We start from the raw sequence: 20148 nt of genomic DNA, 5'->3' as shown, positions 1-20148 counted from the left end.
CATTTTCATTAGGTATGTTTCACTTTCTTCCTCGGTGCAGCAATCCACTTACAGAAGCTGTATGTTGTTACATGACACATTTCCACTTTCCTGCAGAAGTGCCTGTGATTTTTTGAATGCTGTTTGTTGTTACTGCCTTTCTTCTCCGACACAATGCACCAATTTTTAACCTTTTCAGTAACCCGGTGACACCTCTGGGATATTACAGTATTCCTGTCAAAATGTCTGGTCTACAACAATAAACTTTACATTGATGTCTTGCTTTTCGGGAATAATTACACCGTTCCTTAAATGTTAGCCTATTTACTATTTGTGCAAAAAGATGACAATAAAATCAATGGAACACAATTCCCAAGTGTGCATCAAAGTCTTTTGCAATGTTAATGGATTAGTGTGTCTATAAAGGTGCAAGATCATTTTGTCCTGATGCCTGGACTTGCACACGATATGCACTTCCTCAAAGCTAAACTTATTAACCCTTATCTGCTGAGCTCATCTGTTCAAAAAGTTAGTTTAATCTCCCTGCATTTGTCAGGATTCCTTTTTTCCCCCCCTCCCCCTTTTTTTTTTTGTTTAAGCCAAGCCCAGGAATACTGCCCATCGATCAATAGGTGTATGATGAAGGAACTTCGTCCTGCTACCTATGACCAGCGGCTATGTTTTTTCAATGATTCCGCAGGAGTCAAAAACTCAACAAAGCGAATCGCGGATGCTGTAAAGGGAGCATGCTGCTCATGTCTGTGACCACTGTATGCAAAGCTTGGCATTAGTCACCGCCAGGCCGCCTCTGACAGCCCTGAAGTGAGGGAGATTAATGTGAGGCAGGGGCACTTTATTATTGTCATTCTGTTCTTTCACACTCTGCCTCTGACTTTCAATTTTGCTCCAGAATTAATTGTCTGCTCCCTACAGTATGACTGATGTAGAAGGATACAAGTAACATAGGCACCTGGTTCTGGCCTTGACAATCTGACTCGTTGTTGCAGGATGTATTGTGTACAGTCAAATTCAGGGACAGACGGGCATCTTTCAAAGAAATCAGCCAATGTTTCTTTTGACTTCAATCAGATTTGACTGTAGATTATCCTTCTCTAAGAACAATTTTTTTCTTGTAGAGATGCTAACAAAATGCCAGTGCCATTATTAAGTACCACTACATGATACTATTGCTCTGTTTTATGCAGCTTCATATGAGGCCTTTCTCTCCAAGCTTTCCTTTTTATGTTTGAAGGTAGTAAATTAGTCATGTAGCAGTGTTAAATCCCTACCCTCTCAGAGTTAAGCATTGTTGTGAGAACATTATATACGGTATCTTTGACAATAAAAGTACATGGCTATGTAAGTCAGTATCATTTACTATTTATTGGCCTAAGAGTTCCAAAGCAAATTACACACAAAGTAAGACAAATATTTAAAGATCTTGTATCTAATAGAATATCTGACTGTATATCAGACTTAAAATGAACTGCTGTACAGAGAGATCAAAAAACATCTTCACTAGAGCACAGAGAACGGGAAAAAAAAACAATCACTTTTAAGATATAAAAAAAATCATACAGAACCACTATCTATCAGTCTGCTTTTGCTCAGTTTAACGTCTGATGGTGACTAATGCAAAGCCAGTTCTACACTGCAGCAAAACAAGGAGCTTCACCTTTATCTTTAAACAATAAGCATTTGCTAGAAGTCACAGACATCGCTACCAGACGTACGGGCAGTAACATCAACATTCACTGTTCTGAAAATAAGGTTAGCTGCGGTGTATTCAGTAAAGGTTGAGGTATTTATACCAGCTACTCTAAGTCTCCGTTGATACTTTCAGTTGGATTTCATTATATTTGGCCAGACTGGCAATAAACCTTTCTGAGCTATACAGCTAAGAAACTATCAGATGCATATAAAATGAATATAAATAACATTCCCTTATTTAATGTTTTCCCTTTAGTATATGGGTGGGGTTCTTTGATAGGATCTCAGGAATTTCTTCCCAAATATCCTCTCTGAATAGAACACACAGTAAATTATCTTCACTTAACTCCCCTACTCCTTCAATATGACCATGATGTCGTGTTAAAAGGGTGCAGAAGTGTGTAGTGTACTGAACTGTCTCTATCCTGGATACCAGAAGGAAAATTACCACTATTCAGTGAGGATGATGGACCCTCTTTACATTAATGATTTACCAGAGCGAACAAAAAGTGAAAAATAACTAGTTACTTTTATGACAGGAAGCTGCTTTTCCCCACTCACTTCTGTTTTCCCAGACCTCTGGGCAGTAGATTTCAGGATGCAACTTCCTTGAAAGACACAAAAAGCCGTAAGAAACTCTGCCTCTTCAAAAAGGTGTGCGAGTAAATGTTGTAATATCCTTCAAACCTGACATTAAGTATTCAAATGTTACTTAAGCAAAGTGTGAGCAATTAAATTAATCAATCTTCCCAGCCATGTACTGAACAGATGTTCAATAAATCCTCTCTGCTTACAGTGTGGGAGAAAGAAAGTCCACTTTTAGCTGTCCTTCAGTGATGACATCCCTCAGCCCGTCCTTTCTCGAGGCCTCATGGGCCACTGCCAGGCAGTTCTGCTGTGTTGTTTCTTTATTATAAATAACAACAGACCACCTGGACTACCTGCAGTACCTGGGAGCTGAGGTTTAATGATCCTTCAGGCTACATCCTCAGCTCTCTCCTGATCCCAGATAATGGGACTGATGGGAATGGCAGAGGAGTGACGGATGGCAGTGACGAATTACTCCAGACAAACATGTGCTGACAACTAGTGAATATGGGGCAGCGTTGCAGAAAGGTCAAGATAAAAGTATTTGCTTGACTTTCAAAGTTTCTCCATGAAAACACACTCAGAATCCTTGTATTTGTTACTACCAGATAACTTTGCCAAGCAGATGTGTACAACGTACTATCAGATTATCACAAATCTGTCAAATGACGATGCAAGTGGGACCAACCGCTCCCTTTTAGTGAAAAGGAACTATCTGCAAGGCTCAAACAGCTACATTACATACACATGCAAGGACCTGCATATCTGCAGTTATCAGTATTACAGTTGCTAGCAGCTTATTTTTTTGAAGTGCCTGTTCTGTCCCAACGGGGTTCCCATCCCAGCCACAACCACTCTCCCATCACCTGTCCCTGGCAGGGAAAGGTTCCGGCACCAACCAGCCTTTCTGCCCAATTAAGCAGCAAAGTCTTTTCTCAGCAGAAGTTCTAAAGTTTTCCTGGAAGCCCTGTGATGTAAAATCAAATTGCTATGAGATGCTCACAGCATCATCTCTATTTTAGAATCTAAGATTTCACAAACTAAGGTCTGAAGTTATTCATCACACCCCTGAAACCTTAAACAACAAATTCTGTTGGGTTATATGATGTATACAATGCATCTCATCACCTTAACTTTTTACATGTTAATATCATCTGTGATCAAATGAGTCAACTGACATTCAAATGTAATGGTTAAAATTTCTGCACCACAGATATACAACTTCAACCTTTTGAATGCTGCCATTCCATATATGGACTTTATCCACATTTTAATGAGGCTTTAAAATCTCCAAGATTAAGCTAGTATTTTATATAGAAGTACCTGCTTTTTATGATATCCTGACATGTTGTACAACATTTGCTACTATATTGATCCTTATAAATTCAGCATCTCTATATATTCATGGAAAGCATTCCCCTCCTCATTCTGTTTGTAGTATAAAAGGCAGGGCGGGTGACAGGGGGGACACACATGACAGAAAACATGGAGGGGTGCAGTTTTTAAGCTGTTTTCTCAGCAGTAAATAGACAGGTAAGGGATACTTTAGTGGCACTCTTGCACAGCTCAGCAATACTTGAAAAAAATTGAAATACCATGCTCACAAAGGGCAATGAAGAAATGCTGGGGTTCTTTCACAAATTTTACCCTATTTCATTCTCCTTCAGACAAACCTGTTACAAATCCTGAGGGGGTAAACCTGTACTCTTTACCCACCTGGGACAGTTATACATCTTCATGCCCTCATCTTTGCCTGAGTGCAGAGACAAGCTTTCTTGTGTTTCTCCATGCAGTTTCATGCTTTTAATCTGAAACAAATGATTGCAGGAAAAAAAGCATTATCACCTTGGCAAGGCATCAGGAGTATAAAGGGAAAAAAAAAAAAAAGAAAAAAAGAGAGGGTCTATGGGCAAATTCATCTTCCATTGCTACAATCAATCTCTCACCTAAAGAAATACACAATAACTAGGCAGGAAAGGGCCAAGATTTATGGCCGAGAAACATCTACACTGACCAGCATACACCTAGCCTTCTTGGCTCCCTCCTTGCCAGAATGGCTCTTTCTAACAGTTACAATGATATACTGTCTCTCCCTACTGTTTTACAAGTACATTAGCTTTATTTAATGAGATCTCCGAGTAATTTAACAGATGTATATAGGACATAAGACTAGAAAAACTCTTGCTACTTGCACACTTTTGCCAAGGTATTTCAGGGCTAGCTAATCTCCACTACCATGTTACATTCCTTGGAATGGCGTTATTGAAATTTTGGGAAGGCTTTTGAAAATAATTTTGATAAAAATGTTACATTATAATCAAATAGAATTGTGCCATATTCAATACTCGCTCTATCAGGCCCGTGAAAATCAGGATAAATGTAGTTACATTAGATCTTCAAAACTATATATTAAAAGGCATTAGAAAATTCAGAAGAAGAGATGAATGTTTGTTAAATCTTGCACCCTGTTCTTTCCTGTAACTTCAACATCATGCCCCAATGGGAAAAAACACTCTACAAACAAACAAAGCTAACAGATTCTTTCCTTTTAATATATATAATATTAACATGAGTGTATTATTATATCTACAGGTATATATTCAGCTTTAAAGTTCACAGTGATTGGATCACTCAATAAGAAAGCATTTAAAAGCACTGTATTCTGAGGTTTTGTTTAATATATGAAGCATAGCTAGTCATTACTTTAATGTAATAGCTCTGCTTTCCGTTATTTTATTATTTCTGTTTCTGTGCAGCAGACAACATTTTGGATGGCTGCTGTTATCCAGCAAACTAGGTTTAAATAATAGCATTATATAGTAAAATATTAAATGAAAAAGACTGTAATAATAGCTTAAAATAAGTCTGATAAGCTACCAATTAATAATACGGAGGGGTAGTGATAAGAAATCACCTGTTTAAAATAACACCTAAACATTTTTTCTTAGCAAAAGAAAGATAAGCATAAACTTTATACATGTGTCTGTGTATTTTTTACAGCAGTGCATCTACAAGGATCTATACAGTGTTATGTTTTCTCATGCATTAGACTTTTAAACTTGTTTAAAAATATTGCCCTAGATTCAGTAAATTACTTCAATGAACTATATTTAAAAGAAATTCGACAATTTCAATTCTACCCAGTGGTGAGACCAGGACTAATTGAGTTTAATGTCATTTTTCTGTAAATAATATACAGTCTCATTAAAGAAGGTTTATTTTAGTTTGAAAATATATTTCTTTTTAAAATTCTTTTAAGCTGAAGGGGGGAAAAAGAAAATAAAAGGATGAGAGTAATATTTACTATTCTGGCCAAGTGTTCGATGTCCTTCTGGCTTACATGATATTGTGTTAACCTTGAATTAGACTGTAAAAACACAGTACCAGCACATTTATATATAATTACCCATAGAAGACTCCGACATTTATAACAAGCATGTTGAAACATATATGCCCAGTATTTAGAGAAAATCCACGTATTTATCTGACCAAAGTAAACACTAGGAACCAGATTTTGAATAGTTTATCACATCTTAACCAGCAGTAATGACTCCTTGCTTAGAAAGTAGGAAATGTCAAGAGCTTAAAACATGGGTGTTTTCTTTAACACGTGAAAAAACTCTAGGCATGGAAATTAAGAAAAGTCACCATGTAAAATTATGATAGAAATCAAGACTGTACAAAACTGATCCCAAAGTAGGAGGGGAAAGAAAAAAAAAAAAGGAGAACCAGGAAGAGCATAAGCTGGAATAGAGCAAATTCGTTGCATGAAATTTCATTTCTTGAGAGCTATACATCAAGTTGTATTTGTTTAATGAGGTTGACACTAGAAAGATGTATAGAACATGTCAGACACCCAGTACCAGTGCGTTCTGGGAAAAAGATAACATCTGAGAATCTGACCACTCACTTCGTCTTCTAGCCAGACTTCTCTATCTACTGGTTCTTCGGGGGATTATAAATGAGAGGGCAGGAGGAACAAGGAACAAAATAATGAAAAACACACAAAAAAAGAAAAATTATAACATTGTAGAGCAAAGTAAAGCCAGATTTATTGACCTCACAACTACATAATCAAGAGAAAGTTATCACTGTAGAAACTTTTACTAAAGCGGAATGATCTTAAATAACAAGGGAGTGCTATGAAATTTACAGCACTTTTAAGATATGCAAATTGAATGCAAGGTATAGACATAAGGGTAATTAATTGTAAATCTAAGAATAATGTTTCTTTGTCAGGGCTGTCTCCATGTTGTGGAATACATTCTAATGTGCCTTAACTCTGAATATTTCTTAAAGGCTGGTCTAATTATAAGATGTTCAGAATTTCAAAATAGTAGTTATTCTTATCATTTAATACAGCTACTGGAAAGTTTCATAACAAAATTTACTGATTACATGAAAATATTTTATTTTAATTTTCAAGGATTAAGCACTTGTTTAAAAGTCTAGGCACTGAGTGTTTTTCTTGGAAAAAAGCGTATGATAAAAACTGTATTCACCTCAAACAGTGCCCAGTGGTTCGTGTTTCAGGGGGTTTTGAGTGGGTTATTTTTTAAGGAAGAGAAAGGAAGGTTGCAAAGAATCAATATAATTTACTGCAAACATCTTTATTTGCTGCAATTTTTTAAGGTATAATATTGTATTATAATAGTATTGTAATGTAAAGTATTATAATAATTATAACACTGTAATTAAGTTATAATATTAAGTCCAAGGACTTAATATAATAAAATATATTTTTTGTAACTTCATTATTTACATTTTCTATATTATTTAAGTCACTTGTGCAAAAATTAAGGTCAAGCTTTCCATTATGAAAGAACTATAAAGATTCCCTTTATTATTTTAAACCTCGGCAAACAAGCCCCAACTTTGAAAGGAAACGCATATAAACTTATAGAATGTAAAAAAAAATTTGCAGAAATAATTCAAGTCCCAGGCAGTTTCAGTAGCAGGCCTACAAAAGTGGCTGTGGTTTCTGACAGAAAGCACACCATTTGAGCTGCTTTTAGCATTTAATTAACAGACAAATTAAAACAGAGCTTCTTTAGGCAGCGGCATAGTAAACAGTCCAACAAAAATCCCCTGATATCTGAGATGCACGGGGATTTCAGCGAAAAACAGTCATTTATGCTCATAGCTTATTAGAACTTGTTATAGACCTATAGAAGAGCTAACCAGTAATGGAGAAAGCAAGAGCGCGAGCAGCCAAAGCTCTCAGTCAGGTTACTGACCACCAAACTACCTATAGACGTGGGTAACAGGATTTTGCATACTTATTCCAGCTGATAAGCTCCAGCAAAAACAGTGACTTGACCACATACATTATCTCACAAAGAAACTAGTGCATTGGAAGTATGCAATTTAGATAAGTAAGCCAAGAAACCTTCCTTATTTTCACCAGTCATCAGTGTTACAATCCTGCTTGTGCAAGAATCGCCCATAACCACCACATACAGTCTCTTCTTTTCATACTCCAAAGGGCAAAGAGCAAAACGTTTCATAACAACCTATTTTAAAAGGGATGTAAGTGGGATAGCTCGTCAGAGGTGAGATGGTCAACTGTGAAGATTACAACCCATTGTAGAAAACCATCATGTGAATCAGATTTTTTTTTCCTTAAAGGGAGGCTTGTAAGGGCTGGGACAGGGGGGAAAGGCCACAGTTCCTCATGCACTTGGCAATTAATCGTCAAAAAAGTCAATAGTTACACATTTTGGCCAGCAGAATCAGTATCAGTTATCTGCATGAGATGGAATGCATTTTAGAAACAAATCAGACAGTGCCTTAGGGAGATAGGGAAGAGAGGGAGCAACTAAGCATCAGTATGGAAAACAAAAGTAAAAGCTAAGACTACTTTCAAAATGTACACATCATCACTTTATGTCTGCTCTGCCTAAACAATTAAAATATTCTGTTAATATTTTTTACCTAAGCATAACACACCATAACTTTAGCTCCCCTTTAGTGACAGTTTGCGCTTGGAAGTTCTGTTATAGTTTAAACAGAGGCATTGGGAAATTTGAAATCATTGCCAGATATAGAGGCAGATTTCATAGCACGAGTTAAATGCATCATATGCTCTCATGAGAGGGTCTCTCCTATATAACACTTGCAGAAATTATAAATTCCCCATATGTCAGCAGAGTTAATAGCTTCCTTAAAGGATCTTCCAACAATTATGCTTGCACAGGAATAAGTTTCCAAAACTTTTTATAAAGAAACAGAAAATAAACTTATTAATGGTGAGCTGGAACTGGGGCAGATAGAGGTATAAACCCTCCTGCCTTTTATGATGGCTTTCCCAAACGTTCTTGTACCTCACAAAAGTCTCAGTGGCAGTTCTCATTGATGCCCTCTAACCCCTTGAGGAGGCAAGCAACGGTTTCTGGAGTAGAAAAGGCCATTAAAGAACAGCTAGGGTAGATGTGGTAAAGTTACCCAAAAATTTCTAAGGGCCATTTCAGGAGGAATCCTAGGAGACAAATTCCTGGTTTTGGTGGAGACAAAGGATGTGAAGATAGTCTTTTCTTTATTCTGTGGAAGTGCATTAGAAATTCTATTACAGCAGTGAAGAGAGAAGCTGATCTGAAAGCAAAAAGCTCTTGTTTACACCCTCTGCTTTTCCATACTGTGACTGACAATGGTTACTGTCCTTTTTGAAGCATCTTTGTACATTACAGTTTGAATTGTATTTCCAGTGGAGATTGCAATTTTTTTCAATCACTGTCAAAGACTATATGTCTTCAGCAAGCTGCAGAGGTTAACCACAGATATGTTTGACCCACATTAATTTTTCTCATTAGTCTATGATATCTACTAGTAATTTTGCTCACGGTATTTGCAGGTTCAGTGAACATATCAAATAGTTATAATTTTGCCAAATTCTCTGATATTCAGTCTTATGACTGAACGCCCAGAAAACAAAAAATGGTAGAAGAGCCAAGCTAGGCTTACACAATAACCCTGACTGAAGGGAATGGCTAAAGCCATCAAGGTTTTCTAAGCCAGTTATTTCTGAAGTCATTAACCACAAAAAAAAAACCCACTTATTTTTCTGATTCTTGTCACTCTAAACCAGGTTCTCTCCAAGCCAGTGAGTGCCAAATTAAACCCTGATGAAAACAAACCATAGCAAACACTGAATACTAGCGTAGCTTCGTTCACTCTTTTCCACTATCCAGTGAGCTAACGCTTTTTTGTCTTGCTTAGCAATTGAGTAGGGGTGAGAATCTTCCTCATTTAAAAGGATCTGGGGACTAGACAGTAATTATATGTTGATTTGGTTTTTCTATTTTTCACATTAAAATTATTAGTATTTTCCTTGTATTAATCAACAGTGAGGTGACTTGCCAACATTTGGCAGCACAGAAAACAGACTAATAAAAGTCCCACCTATTTTGGTGGGATTACCTAATCAGTAAAGATACACAAGGTATATGGTGGGACAGCAAGAAAGGCAAATGCAGTATCCAGCATTACAGTCTTGTTATTAAATAGAATTAGGTCTATTCCTGTAAGATGGATAGTCTTACAAAATACTGTTTTTTCCCCTGAGGTCATTAAGAAAAATGGAATTCTTCACCTTGTCCTCAAACTCAGTGTCAAGTGGTCTTTCCCTTGGTGTGTTAAAATATTGGCACAGCTGGAGTTAACACTAGGTCTATGCCTAAATGTCTTTGCTTTTGTCATTGTCTGCTAATCACTTAACAATACTCAGAAGTTGAGCTTTTCTTGCTGTAGAAGTCATCAGGGAACAAAGTCAGCCTAAAATACCTAAGCACAGCAAGATGGCTCTGATATTTCCAAAGAACCCTTATTAAAGTCTCTCTATTTCCTAGCATAAGAAGTCCCTCCTAGGCAATTAGAAGAAAATGAGGCACTGATACTTGGTATTGCAATAGTTGTCCGGATCTTTGGTGAAGCTACATTCACACAGCCTGTCTCCCCAGTGCCTATAATTTTACATGCAAAACAGCAAGTGGGATCTCTTCTGAAATTAGAGCAACATGGACTGCAAAAAGGGTCATAAGATGAGACAATCAAGACTTCCAAAATAAGAACCGGCATGTTTATACCAATTTAAGGAAACAACACTTTGCCACAGTGAGTTAATGTATTTTATAAAGAAGATATACACTATTGTGCAAAGTCTGTGATTCCAAATATAACCACCTATAAATTGGAGTTTTGGAAAACAAGTGTGTAGCTTTGGTTTATTTTGCTGTTGAGATTTTTAAGCTGTAGTTTATCTCTTAAGGTTTAAGATTTTTAAGGTGTTTAATTTTTAAGATTTTTATTTGAGATACCAAAGGGTGAAATGCTGCTATTGACAGAGTAGCAATACACAGGCACAATGTTCCTCTAAATTAGGATGGAATCATAAGTAAATAGAAAAAAAAAAACCAGAACCAAGTAAAGTCAAAAAGAAATGATACAGATTAAGCCCTTTACCACTTTATATCCTTAACAGGCAGCGTGAAGCCAGTGCATTTGCACAGGATGTAAGTCAGGGCACAAATTGGCCCTTCAGCTCTGAGATTCCTCCAAGCTTTCTCAACAGCTTGCTGAGCATAATTTGGACTTGGTTATTTAAAGCTACACAGAATAATACAGTATGAAGACTGGTGTGAACAATAACTCTTGCACAATTTATCACATAGAGAAGAGCTACTAATCTTTTTAGGAAACAAGGTATTCAAAATTATTTAATGCTAATATTTATGCATCAGAAAGCATTCTAAGCACAAAACAGCCCTTCCTCCCCCTCCCCATCCACACACATAACATGCATTTGTGAACATCTTTAGCTACAATACACCATATTTTCAGAGAGTCTTGAAATTATCGTGCTATTTGTTGGCATTTATGAAATTCTGTTATTAATGCCACTCTCGTAACAAAGATAAGCTGTATTTACAATACTAATACCTTCCACAAATAATTAGGTATGTATAGCTACACATACAGTCTTATATACCGATGATGGCTCAAGACTGTAAATTTAAAGTACATTATTGTAATAAACAGCAATAATAATAATGATAAAAATAAGTTTGGCATGCTTCTGCCTAGCAGACTTCTGTACTGCTTTGTCAGTTAAAAAAACAACAACGAAGTAACATTTTATGAACAACTATTATTTTCTTGGTTCTTGGGGGGTTTCCCCCCATTATATGGTATTATTTAAAAAAAAAAAACAACCAAACCAAACCAACAAAAAACCAACAAACCAAAACTGCAACTATATCAACATTAAGATAATTATGAAATTGCACTAAGTAACAATCCTTCGTGACAAAGCAGATGGGTATCAATCCATCATTGTAATTATACGACGTCTACTACATTCTTTTTAAACATTTTATAAATTTTATAAAAGCATTGTTGTCTCTGTATAATTTTCAAACTATCTGATAAGAACAAGGTTTGCTTTACATGTCAGTTCACCATTCTTAAAGTGAAAATTAAAATTTTTCATTTGACACACTTCTCTTAAATATTAAAAAATAATTAAAAACCCAATAAAATCTTTGTTAAACAAGCATAACTCTATTGCTCCCTAGGAGAGCTGTGTACTTCCTGAGCCTCAATTAGCAGAAGTACAATAAATCAATAAATCAGAGAAATCACTTTCATTTCTTTTCTTGCATGCAAATAAGCGTTCCATATCCAACACAATATAATACCTACTAGACCAGTGAGCTTCATGTTTGAACTTTTTTGCAGCCTTCCTGCTTCAATGTATAGTATTGCTCTATTAGGCTTGTGTTTGTTTTGGCAATAATACATAACAGAGAATTAAGTATCTTCCACGTGATCTCGAACTTATGTATAGCGAGATCTCAAAGTTATGTATAATCAAAGCCCTTTTTACAACCATTTTCACCTTTCATTAAAACACCACATGGTCCCAGGTGACACATGGTAGACACAAAGCAGACATGAACATCATTTACATAGATCTGAGGTTTTCACAAAATGTCCCAATTATTTGTTAGAGAAAAACAAGAGGAGAAAGGACTTGACATCTGCATCACTGAGAATATTCAAACACATACAAGTGTGTTCAAACTTGTTATGAATTAGTGGTGGTATATTAGCCATCAGTTGTAAGAGAACTCACAACTAAGCTGGCCTCTCTAGATTGCTTAAGAAATGTTTAGTTCCATTAGATTAAGTATGAAAGCTCCATATATAGCTTTCCAGGGTGCTACTTCCCACACATTCCCTTTTTAAAAAGTTTATATAGAAGATAGCTCTACTGAAGCAAGAGACTCAGTTTGGTAAGAAAAAATAACACTATTATCATACAAGAGGCAAATCACTGTTATCTGAAATTCCTCAAACTGTCTTTTAACAGTCCCTTTTAAGTTGTCTCAAACTTCATTCCTTATCTCTGCATACTGAACCTCGGTCTGAATTTCTGCTTATTGGTCTTAGCTTCTCTAAGGAACCTCTGACGGTTCTTTAATGAAGCCATAAGATTAATATCCTCTGAGAAGTTTTTTCACTGTTTGCTCACATGATTCTTCCCCTGTCTCTCTTGAGCTTTTAATTCAAAGCCAACCCTAAACTGAGCAGCAACCTAGCTTGTCCCACTCTGTGATCATGGAAATGCATTCTTCTGACTTCTTCTGTAATTGCAATTTATAACATCCAGCAAATGCTTTCTACTAGTTTAAGGTTTTTGGTGGTTATAACTTCCAAAATATGACATTTCTGGTAGGTAGCTTACTACACCTATTTTCAAGACTGACAGATTTTAGCAGGTTCAACTATATGGTATATGTACACTGGGTTTTGTCTTATTACAAATATCCCCCCAAAATATATTATATCTTCCTCATATATCCTGCAAGCATTTATTACTTTCTGAAGCAGATCTGTTTTCTGCACCTATGCTTTCACCTTTCTCTTTCAAGTTGCTTACTCTGTTTTTTCTATCTCAGAATTCCAGCATGCATTCTATCCTTCATTTTTAGTAGGAAACTTATAAAAAACTGTTGCATCTATTTTATACCCCACATCGTACATCGCTTCAAAATATTCTTTCCATTACTTATTCTTTGCTCGCTGTCTTAAACTGTTTGCTCAGGCTTGTCTTTCACTGCTGACATAACCAGCTCAAATGTCTCACTCAGCTCTCTTATTTGTGATACAATCCATGTGTCATGTTTCTCTTTACACATCCCTCTGCTGCTTTTACGCTGATCGCTTCCCCAGTTGTTTTTCAGTTTACTTTCTTACCATGTCTTTGGTCATCCAGTTGCATTCAGCTCTTTGACTGATGATTCTGTTTTTACTCTCCTTCAGTCTCCTACTGAACAGCTGCATTTCACCTATTATTCAGCTCACTTTAAGGAGAACTACCAAGAATCCCAGAAGTGGGGTGAGGTGCAACCAATTGGCCAGAAGTTGTTGACTTCGAGCTACAACCACGAACTAGTTTGTGAGAAAATACAAGATCCTGTACCCAGAGATTTGGGAAACAATTAAGACCTTAAGATCCACTGGACCAAGTATCTTATTCTTTTTCAATCTGGCCATTAAAAGACATCTTAAAACTATGAATTAGCCATAAATTAAGAGAGAGTTTTTTCTCTGGTTGGGATAATTTCTTAACGCGTATTCAGAAAAACCTAGTCTGCCTTTTAAATCTGCATCATCCTTGCTGCCTGTAAATGGGAGCCAGTGATCTGCATGACAACACATTTGATTTCATTCCAATATTCAAAGTCATTTTGAGCTTTCTCACCAGCAACATCAAATTCTGCTTTTTACGTGATGCTTTTTGTTGAAATAGTTTCTTCAATATTAAAAGACAGTTGCTAAAGAACATGTTTAACAAATTTCCCTCTTACATTTTCTTCCTCAATTAGTCAGTTGTTCCAGTCTAGGAATTCCAACCGAGTCCTGCTCTTCACATTTTAAAATCTCTCCTCATCAATAAAACATTCCCTTTTTGAATGTATTGACATTTTCTTACCTAGTATCTCAAAAGACTTTAGGAAATCCAGGCTGAGAGCAGTATATTGGAGTCTAGGCACCAGATCACAAGTTGTTATTTGATCCACATCTACACTACATGAGTTTTTTTATTTATAGAGTTAAAATCCCTCACATATTTAGAATATAAAAAAAAAAGTCCCCTAAGTGAATGGACAAACTAGTAAAGCATCATTAAGACTCCCAGCGCAGATCTTTCAATGGGTTCAAGAGGGGCAGATTCCTGGAGACAAGAAAGAATACAGTCTGAAAATGCAGTCTAAAAATGTGCTGCTTTATGTACAACACATCTAGCACTGCTAGATGTGAATGGACATGAATGCAAAGGCTGCCAAAAAGGTTAAAAAAAATTACAAACACCTTGAAATGACAAAATTTTCATCTTCAGGATTTTAATAGAAAAAGCCAATAGCTGAACTCTCTACTCAGACCAAAGTTTCAAAGAGAATCAAAAGATGTTGAACTTCATTACCTTTAGATAAAAGTGACAAAAGGGGATGTAAAGGCTCAAAACTCTGATTACAGGAGTCACTATCATCTCTGCTAAGAGACAGGATAGGTGATCCCAGCAAAAACTCAGTGTCTGCCTGACAGAAGAGCATTATTCCAGGAGGTCATCGCCTCTCACTCCCTTGCCTGAAATGGTCATGAAAATGCAGCAGGATGACCGAGTGCAGATTAGTAACAGTCTTCAGTCACCCCAGCTACCTACCTAAAAATGTTTTTGTCTTTCTGTGCAGATTGCAGTTAACTGGTTCTTTTTGTGCCAACTCCAACATAATAAGTAGCCTTTGTTTGAACATCCAAAGTATCAAGGTCAGGACAACAGCAAAGTATAACATCAAGCAACACATTTGAGGGGATGGCTCTGGAGCAGCTGGTTAGCTTCCATGATGAATGAGAATTACAGCAGTTTTCAAGAGACCAACAGAAGGCTGGCAGGGTCCTAATCAGCTATAACATCAGTAGTAAAGATCTAAGGAGACTAGAGCATTTCCAAAACTACAAACTTCTCTGGGCTTTAGTTTCAATAATTATAGCTGTGACAGCTGGACGGTGTGGGTACATGACTGGAATTGGTTGGAGTTTTTGACATATGGTGCTATTGGAATCCTGTCTGTCAGGAAAGGAGCATAAAATTACCCCCCAACAACTGGGGGCTGCAGTGCATGTCATCCTGTCTCAATGTAAAGGAGCAAAGATAGCATTTTTGCAGGTTAACATTCAGCAAATGACAAAATGTCATTCGAGTAATGTTACAGCAGTACATCAGTGAAAAGCACTGCAGGGTCAGAGGGGCAATTTAAGTTAACTAGAGGAAGCGCATTCGCATGCTTGGTTTTCCTTCTGCGTGGGAACTAAATTTCTAGCTTCTGCTCTCCTCCTGGAATAACCATTTGGTGCTGACACTGCGGGAAGGAGCCTCGCATGAGTTGAAAGAGACTCCAGGTGTGCTGAACAATAATTTCAAAGGTACTTCTTTTTAAGTGTTCCTCTGAAAAGGTCTTTTTACATCCTGCAAGTTTTAGCCCATTTAAAAGTCATTCACACCCAGTAAGAGGATAAGTCCACCACAGTTCCAGCAAAAAAGCACTGCTTAGTGCCCAGTGGTTAATTTTTCCTCACAATCTTCTAATTAAAAAAAAAAAAAATTCTGACTAAAACAATGTTCAGGATAATGCAGTAACACAGAACTGTTTGTCAGGTGGGCGATCAGTCTGCACAAGGACTGTTTCTGCTAGGAAGAACAGTTGAACTATAGGTCCTCAAGACAGAATTCATCATTTTAGCCCATTTTTCTTCAAGCTCTGAATTGTGCATACTGAAATTAAACCCTTTCATTACCACTCCCCACTCGCTTTCATTCTTTCTTCTGTTGCCAAATTTGCTGTTAAGGGCAGTTTTGCTTCTTAACATATATACAGAAATCTATTTTGCTCACCGTGTAATTGCCAGGACAGAACTGGAAACTAAAATGCCAATTAGTTTTTTTTAATTCCATCAATCTCCTCAACCCCGCCTGAAATGCTTTTGTTGCATAAAACCTCTCCAAAGCTCAGAGCAGTCCATTCCAACACGGAGGAGTTTGAGCAAGTGTGGCTGGAGGCCAGTATGAACGAGCAAGGAACTTCTGCTGATGTGAACAAGAGAGCAGAAGGTGACAGTGGGAACAGGGTACCAAGCAGAGGTGGTGCCCAAGAATATAGGGATGGAATTAGGAAAGTCAAACCAAAATTCATGAGGGATGTTAGAGAGAACAGGAAGGGTATCCTTAAGTGCAATAGCAACAAAAGAAAGGCTAAAGAAAACGTGGGCCCACTGGCCAAAGGGCCCAGGACATGTAGTGACAAAACAGGTGCCAAGATAACAGATGGTTTTGACTCTGGTTTTATTTGAGGACTCTACCTTCAGGTTTTCACATCTCTGGACCACAATTTGCAACATGGGAAAGTTTTATTAGATTATTTACCTTCTTATTTAACAAGATCGTGGTCAAATACTGAAAATAAGGACCCAGCGAGGCCATGTAATTTTCCTCCTTCAAGACACACAAAACTGAACAGTACACGATCATGAGTAGCCTCATCTAGTTGGTCCTGCCTTAGGCAGGTGCTTAGACTAGCTGACCTTCCAGCCTAACATTCTTACATGACTCAGTGATGAAAAATAGTAAATTTTAGAAAACATTACGTTAACTTCTTTATTTTAATTGTCTATTTGCTAAAATATCTACTTTAAACTAGTGAAAATTCAGAGTTAAACTTGAAATGCAGATTTTTTTTTTTTTAATGTACTTGGAGTTTGAAGAACCTCCACAGCCTGAGGTATTTTAGGTAATGTACAATATTGACTCTAGTAATTCATATTTGGTGTCTACCTTACACGCCACAATACGAGATCTTGGCAAATCATTTAACAATGAATCAGAGCAAGTAGTTACCATTGTTCTAAGCAATAAACAGAAAAAAAATTATAAAAGTATATTTTGTGATTTTTTTTCAGAAAAATGAGGAAAAAATATCTTTTTAAGCAGGACACCTATAAAGTAAGTTTTACCTTAAACTCTAGTATTTTATTCGTCTCAACTATTGTGGACTTCCTTCCTCACCATCCTCTAGTATTTTGGGATGTTTCCCTCCTGTTTTTTGTTTATGCCTCAGGGACCTTTTCTGATGTTCATTACATTTAAAAGGGAGAGAGAGGATAAACCTTGTGATATGGTAACGTGAAGGCCATTTCACAAAAAGTAGAAGAGGGAAGAGATTGAGACTCAGTGCAATACAACTAATAAGTAAGATAAGACAGAAATACAATGGTATACTCTTTGTACATTTCTCTTGAGTGTTGAAAAACAATGAACTTTGGTTTCCAGTACATTTAGATCTCTGCCTTAACCAGGGTTCTCAAATGTGTTAAAAAATACCATATGGGGCTTAGTGTTTTTGATTAGAAATGCATTAATGTGGGACAAGTGGCTTTTCCAGAAGAAAGGCATTTCCAACAGGAGAAGCCTGCTATTATTTATATGAGCTGAGATCATCCCATTTTACTGATTCATTTAGACCAATGCCAACTACAGCTGAAAACAAGCATTTCTTCATAAAGAAATTATGAAATTACTGGAGACTTTGATCTAACATCACCCAAGTTTTCATCTGCAGGGACTCACAGCACAAACATTAGTCACTGGAAATATATACTACATAGCATATCTTATAATAAAGAAAAGGAGAGAGAAGCCTATTTGATCAAAATATTTGGAACAATAACCTAAGTCAGGTCTGACAGAGCTAACTTCTGTTTTTAACGTTTTAGATACTTACATTAACTATTTTCTAATGGAAAGTTGATCACTTAGAAAGCAGAAAGACTTAAACACTCATGCTCCTTGGCTCCTTTCCCACCATTATAAAAAACCTGTCTGTCTAAGGAGCTGTATTTCAAAAATGCACACACATAACTACATGCCCAAATACATTGTACATTTATTTGTTTGTATTTGCAAATATTTGATCTGTGCTTTGTACTTCCAGATTTGGCATACAGTGTTTGCAGCTTAAAAATCTCCCCTTAGGCCTGTAAGAGTATCCTGGTGGAAGAAAAAAAAAAAAATCAAAGAACAACTGCCCTCAGGTCACATCATGTGATGATTAAATATGAAATACACATAACACCAATAAAAAAAGCACAGAAAGTAGATTAACAAGATACACAGCTCCATCCACTTTAAGTGAAAGACAATTAATCAGGACACTGGCTGAAAGTTGCTGTTACAAGTCACCAAAGGGTTATAATAATGGCCAAGACAAAAAGGCTATATTTTTAAGATCAGCTTGCTCTAAAAGAGAGCGTGTTACAATAGTTTGATGAAGAAATGTGAAATACAAAGTGTCAAATACAAGAAAATGCAATCAGTTCACTGATCCTACACTGAAGAATTAAAGAAGGCAATAGCCTTGAGGAATGAAGGCACCTCTGATCTTTCGCACAGCATGGGCTGCCTGCGTTCCCCTTGTCAAACAGTAAATAATCAAAATCAATGGGAGGTATAAGAAGTCTAAAAAACTCAAAGGAAAAATCATTTCCCAGATATACCTACAGTAAAAGTCATTCCCATGTTATACGATTTTGATTATTAGCAAAATAGAAAAGGCAGAGACCTGGACAAGATTTTGTATTCTCTATTTCACTGATATCTGTGAGGTTTTGTGGTATTCTGGGTTTATATTTTCAGCTCAGTATATTCTTCTGACTGATCATTTGAGTAGAACTCATCTACAGCCCCGTGGGGAAACAAGTCGAACAACCCCCAGGAGAGTTAGGCTTTGGCAGAGGTACTCGGGGCATCTGAATCAATACTAATACTATGTAACCAAACACAGCTACGTCAACTTGAAGACCAACAACTCTGTCACAAATCAAAATGATGGACAAAGTTCTGGTGCATAAAACCAATACAACAGGAGTATTTCCTCTCCTACCTACTCTAAGGCGAATAGGGAAGCCCTTTTCTGTCCTTTAGCTTCTTTCCCTCACACCACATTCTGCCATCTTAATATAGAAGAAACGTTTGGAAAGAGGAAGTAGCATTCACAACTACAACAATGACATCAGAGAGATCACAAATATGCTAAACTCCCAGGCTTTTGAATAAAACACAGACATACAGGATGTGGCTGACAGCAGCAAGAAAAACAGGCCTTGCTTGGCCTCAGTCCATGTTCAGGGGACTATTTCTCCACCTTGCCTCCATCTGGGTTGGCGTAGGAAAAAGTTAAGCAAACTAATTGTTTGAAAGTAGTATGATCTCAATATTCATCCAAAGAGCTGTTAATTATCATTCCTGTTCCGCAAGGGTAGAGTCCTTCTGTATGCCAATTTGGTGGGCTGGCTTAGAGCACCATACATTGACACAAAACCAAGCAGTACCTCTGGGATATCTGTTCCCTAAAATCAGCAAAAGCTTATAATATGGCAGAGATGATAATGACTGTCAGTCTCTCGAGGGAAAGGCTCTGCTCATGTTGCTCTTGAAATGAATGATGGAACAGCTTTAGACACATCCTCACTGATAGAGGCTGACAGTTCTCTTTATTGTCTAGAGTTAGAACTGCATCAGATACAGTATACAGGACCGTCAAATAGCATGGTTTGATTCTGCATAGAGAGCCACTTGTTATGTCAGACAGTCTTCCACAGAGAATAACAGCAATGGAATGAAGGGAGGAACTGGCAAATCAAAGTAGTAAAAAGTGGTCTCTTCCAGAATAGTTGTGTGGATCCTCTACAGCTAGTTGACCCTCTCATACTGTCAAATCTTACTGGAAGATGAGCCACTTGAGATGAGCTGGGCATGTA

This window comes from Gallinula chloropus (assembly GCF_964237585.1).
Source record: "Gallinula chloropus genome assembly, chromosome: 13".
NCBI lineage: Eukaryota > Metazoa > Chordata > Aves > Gruiformes > Rallidae > Gallinula > Gallinula chloropus.
The sequence above is the reverse complement of the archived record's forward strand: the minus strand, read 5'-3'. Positions refer to the sequence as shown.